Below are 6000 nucleotides of genomic sequence, written 5' to 3' on the forward strand. Positions count from 1 at the left end.
ACGTAGTTATGAGGCAAAAAGTCCTGTCCGGCTACATCTGCATGGCCACCACAAGCAACACATGGAACACAAAATAGGCAAGGGTGGAGATCTGAAACAGAGAGTAAGAAGCATCTGATGCAGTCCACTTGTTGTACAACGTTCTCAGTTGTATCCACCTTCTGTACTACAATGTGGGGTTTCCATTTGAGTGTGTGTATGTGTGTGCAAAAGTACTCTCACTTGTTTCAAAGAATAAGTTCAACCTGTAACAGATTTTCTTTTAAGGTATAGCTAAGTACAGTTTCTGAAAAAACGTAATCAAAGAGGGTTAGGGGCTGGCGATGTGGTATAGCAGGTAAAGCCACCACCTGCAGTGCCGGTATCCCATATGGGTGCCGGTTTAAGTCCTGGCTGCTCCACTTCCCATCCAGCTCTCTGCTAAGGCCTTGGAAAGCAGTAGAAGATGGCCCAAGTCCTTGGGCCCTGGCACCTGTGTGGGAGATCCAGAAGAAGCTCCTGGCTCCTGCCTTCAAGTCGGTACAACTCCGGCCGTTGCAACCAATTGGTGAGTGAACCAGTGGTTGGAAGACCTCTCTCTCTGCCTCTCCTTCTCTGTGTAACTCTGACTTTCAAATAAATAAATAAATCTTTTTAAAAAAAGCAAAAGAAAAAAGAAATAGGGTTAGTGAACCAAGCCACAGTTACAGATACATCAGCTGGACCTGAGGCCATAATCAATACATATTTATTATCATCTCCCTAGTCCACCATCCATTCTGAATTTATAAAGTTTTTCCTTTTGTGTGGTGTTAATGCTTGATGGAGACAAGACATTTGTCCTTGAGGGATTTAAGCCTCTAGTTGTCTGATTCCTGTTAGACCATGAGTACTATATTCATTTACCATTCACACTGATGGTGAAAACACCCAGAGGTACTCTAGGGAATTCCTGAATTCCAGATATATTCCTCCTTGTACCAATTATCTATCACAACAATCCAGTCTCCTCATGGTCATCTGTGTCCATTGCCATCATCGCAGTAGCACCTTTATGTACCTGCTTGTCTTTTTTTTTTTTTAAAAAGGTTCAATGTTACTATTTTTGAACTTAATTCTTGGGGCTGGTGCTGTGGCACAGCAGGTAAAGCTGTTGTCTGCAGTGCCGACATCCCACATGGATGCCAGTTCCAGTCTCAGCTACTCCACTTTTTTTTTTAAATTTATTTGACAGATAGAGTTAGACAGTGAGACAGAGAGAAAGGTCTTCCTTCTGTTGGTTCACCCCCCAAAATGGCCACCACAGCCAGCACTATGCCGATCTGAAACCAGGAGCCAGGTGCTTCTCCCTGGTCTCCCATGCGGGTGCAGAGGCCCAAGGACCTGGGCCATCCTCCGCTGCCTTCCCAGGCCACAGCAGAGAGCTGTACTGGAAGAGGAGCAACCAGGACTAGAACCGGTGCCCATATGGGATGCCGGCACCACAGGCGGAGGATTAACCAAGTGAGCCACAGAGCCAGCCCATCAGCTGCTCCACTTCTGATCTAGCTCTCTGCTATGGCCTGGAAAAGCAGTGGAAGACAGCCCAAGTCCTTGGGTCCTGGCTCTTGCGTGGGAGACCTGGAAGAAGCTTCAGGCTCCTGGCTTCGGGTCGGCCCAGCTCCATCCATTGTGGCCATTTGGGGAGGGAACCAGTGGATTAAAGACCCCTCTCTCAGCCTCTGCTTCTCTGTAACTCTGCCTTTCAAATAAATAAATCTTTAAAAAAAACTTCATTCTCTATTGGAATAAGTAGGTAAGAGCAACTTGTGTTACTTAAATAAACAAATGAAGATTTACACAAAGCATTCTTTTAGGCACATATAAGAGGAAGGATTTATGAGAGGAACTAAAAAGGAAAATGTATTTGTTTCTCATAAATTTTAGCTTCTCAAGCCCTTCTGCATGTGGTACAAAGTTGCAATGAAGGCTCAGATAACTCCACTCCCATTCCAGGACTTTCCTCTGCAGTGATGTTTTATTTTCCCACCTCTAGGATCAAAACCTAAGCTGCTAAGGTAGTAACAAAAGCAAAACCAACTTTGATAAAGAGGTGGTTACTACATTGCCCTTAAAAAAATCTGAACATGTCATCCTTCATCTTGTGTCTTTCTTGGGAGTAACAGAGCTTAGTTAGACAATAATTTGCTCTCTAGAATACCAGCCACTTGTCGACTGGCCTCTGCCCGGTGGCCCACAGAGACCTCCAACATGGTATCCGCCAGCCACTACCCACTGTCTAATCAGTTTAGAACCCCAGCTGTGTCACTTGCAATTGGGTCACTGCCCAGCATGGCTCTGGCTAATGCTTGGGCATCCTGACCACCCACCAAGGCCCTTCCCTGCTATGCACCCTTGGTCCCAACCTGGAACTGCATCCCATTTCTGCCTGCTCTCCCCCCACACTCTCCAAGGTCCAGAGGAACACCACCTTCTCCATGCAGTCCCTCCTACCCCCTCTTGGAAACAATAGGAGTCCTGGAAACTGCCCCTAGCACAATGAGTACTGGCTGCCCAGGCTTGCTAACAGCCTGGGTTGAACTAGGGTCTGTGCTTCTTCCATGAACTGATGGCACTTCTGGGCAGCAGGGGCAGGAGGCTGGAGCATCTAGCATTAGTTGGTTATGGTCACCACCACCAGTGTGCCTGCTTGTCTACTGGCATGAGCTGCCCAACATGATCAGGCGGGAGCCAGATTAAATTCAATTAAAATGCAACAGAACCTAAAGAGTTCATAGATGGGGAGTAAAAATACTGCAATCAGACAGTGGAAGCATTGGTGAGTGGAGCTAATCCTAATCCCACCCATACGGGCCCATATATTCTAGCTACTTGGGGGCAGAGATATCGGTTCAGCTCATATGCTTAGAGGACAGCATCCCAAGCTTTCAGAGTATCAAAAATTGATACGTTAGTTGAGCTTTTTGGTAGACCATGTCATGATTGATTAGGCTGTTCATTTTTAGAGCTGATGGTATACTGGTAACATTTTTAGATCTCTTAGGTATCTGTTATATATATTTACTTATTTGACTCAATAGGTCTCTGAATCTAAAGCAATGTCTTATAAGATACCATGTTGATAGGTAGAATTCTGTAAGACTTTGGAAGATATGTCACAGGCATTATGAAAAGAAGAAATAAACCACTTTCTAAAGTAGATACCAACACCAGGAAGGGAGAATTGTGCCCTATGCATAGTGGAAGGTGTTTTACATAACAGCCTGCCATGAAGCGGCAGGCTGGCTTCCTCAAAGAGTGGTATTGAGGACTCCTCTTTCTTCCGCTGGTATTCAGAAATGGTAATGTATCAGCCATGGCTACAGGGAATCCACGTTGTGGTGCCCATGTAAAGCCTCCCTCTCAACCCTGTGGCTTCTCTGCTCTCAGTTAATGGATGGCTGAAGTGGAAGCTGACTGATGTTCATAGGACAAGTCATGTGCTCTACCTGGCTGAAGACCTCCTCCAAGTATTAATGTGAGATGCAAAGATTGTTATGCTTTTTGCCTATGTACTTCCAAGTACTTCCATGTACTCCTTTCCCAATAAGCCAATCTAGTGGCTACTGCTCAGCTCTCTAGGCCACTCTCTCCGGCCACTTCTCTTTGCATAAGAGGTGGATGCCCAAGTGTACTGCTTGTGGCTCTTGTTGCTAGGCCCACCCCTGAGTAGGACTATGATTTGGCAGGTAATCATTTCTGGCTGTGTCAACATATATTGTGTCAAGCATCTGTGAATTGGGGCCAAGAGCTTTCCTGTGATAGCTGATCACAGGCAATCTTCCTGTGAAGGCATAGGTGTTCACTGGGAGAGGTTCTGGTATAGTAGAGATATGCTGCCAACAACCAGTCATTTTAAAAATACCCATTCACACATAAGTACTTAACAGTAAAAAACAATAACATACCATGAATATATTGAAAAAAAATGTGTCTATGTTAACTAAACAGCACAGTATCGTGATCAAAACACCTCTATCAGTTGCAAGACAACAGCAACAACAACAAACAAGGACAAGTTTTCAGTCTCAGCCTATGATCTTGCAATTTGATTAAAAGGTTACTGGTTGGGGCTGGCGCTGTGGCTCAGCAGGTTAACACCCTGGCCTGAAGTCCTGGCATCCCATAGGGGTGCTGGTTCAAGACCCGGCTGCTCCACTTCTGATCCAGCTCTCTGCTATGGCCTGGGAAAGCAGTAGAAGATGACCCAAGTGCTTGGGCCCCTGTACCCTCGTGGGAGACCCAGAGGAGGCTCCTGGCTCTGGATCGGTGCAGCTCTGGCCATTGCGGCCAATGGGGGAGTGAACCATTGGTTGGAAGACCTCTCTCTCTATCTCTCTGTGCCTCTCCTCTCTCTGTGTAAACTCTGACTTTCAAATAAATAAATCTTTTAAAAAAGGCTACTGGTTGTAGTTGTTGTTTGTTTACTGAGAGGAAACATCAGAAGTAATTGAGCGACTAGTTTCCATTTTTGTCATGTCAGTGTTCAATAAAGTTTCATATTTTGGATTTTGGGTTTTTGGATTCGGGATGCTCAACCTGTACAAGCTTCCAGGAGTCTTCTTCCATCAGCTACACAAAATGTGCTGAATTCCTCCAGCACCAAATTCTAACAACACTGGCTGGTGTGTGTGAAGTGCTGTCTATCAGGGAAGCTTATCTGAGTGTAGGAATCCAAGGTTCTTATTAGGTGCTGGTTACATGGGCATCCTTTACCCTTTTTTGCATGTAGCAAAATCCCAGAAGGAAAACAAGTGTCAGCATAAACCACATTACTTTTATATACAATTTGGACACAATAAACCACTCTCATCAGTTATGAAATGTTGGGAATACTCCTCAAATCCATGTCCTAGATGCCAGTCAAGGGCCAACCAAGGAAACAGGACTTTATAAGAACAGTAGTCTCAGGTCTGTTATGTTAACTGTTCTCCACATTTCATCCCCTTGGCTCTTGGCCAAGGTGGCGTTGTAACAAAATTATTATCACTAAGATCCCACACAGCAAGGTAAGAGCTGCCTGCAGTATTGGTCTCAGTTATGTTTTCTACGGGTTCTAGAGCTGCACAGTTAAAGAAATTCTGTAAAGGTCTCCAAAAGTCTACAAAGCCAAGTGTTTTACCCTTTAAGTTTTTATATTTAACTTATTTGTAACGTGGCCTGAGGCATAGCACAACTCTAGCCAGGAAGTTGGAGCTAATGAGTACCTAGTATAGCTGAGATAGTATCAGATACTCAGGGCACCCACATGAGAAATTTGGCTCCCAGAAAGCACATATGGTCCCCTCAGAAACAAAGAGTTCACAATTGTTAGGGGAACCCAAGCAGAACATACATTAGTCAGGCAGTGAGGCTGAGGGCCGCCTGCGTGTCCTCCTCCCATGGAGTGTTCCATTGCAGGGGTCTCAGTTCATTCAGCCCTTGGGTTCAGCGACACTGTGGGAGGCGTTTGCTTCCAGCATTTTTGCTCATTCATGATACCAGCCCATCTGTCTCATGTGGGTGGCCTCTGGAAGCGCTGCTCTGCTGTCTCAAGTCAGCACTTAGGGTCATGCGTGAGCGCAGGCTCAGCAATCTGAATTTAGAGCATTCGCAGCTGCTTGCAGAGGCAGCATGGGGAGTTTTCCTTCAAGAAGGGGAGAAAGCTTTCAGGAACAGTTTTGGAAAACAAAGACTATTAACATGATACCCCTTCCTCTCCGATATGGGATGCAGGCGTCCCAAGTAGTGGCTTAACTCTGTGCACCACCACTCCCACCCTCATAATGTTTCAATATGTATACATTGGTATTTAAAGACAATGATTCGAATCTCCTAAAAGAGCTATGATGTTTGAGTTCAGTAATTTATGTAGATTAATTATCAGCTAAATGAAGTTTAAGATGAACTTGATCTCAAGGTCTAAAATAATGTATATTTGGAAAAAATACACTCCAAGCAGTTAAACAAATGCCTTGCAAAGAAATCCTTGGTTGATAAGAC

This window comes from Lepus europaeus, chromosome 4 (genome assembly GCF_033115175.1).
Source record: "Lepus europaeus isolate LE1 chromosome 4, mLepTim1.pri, whole genome shotgun sequence".
NCBI lineage: Eukaryota > Metazoa > Chordata > Mammalia > Lagomorpha > Leporidae > Lepus > Lepus europaeus.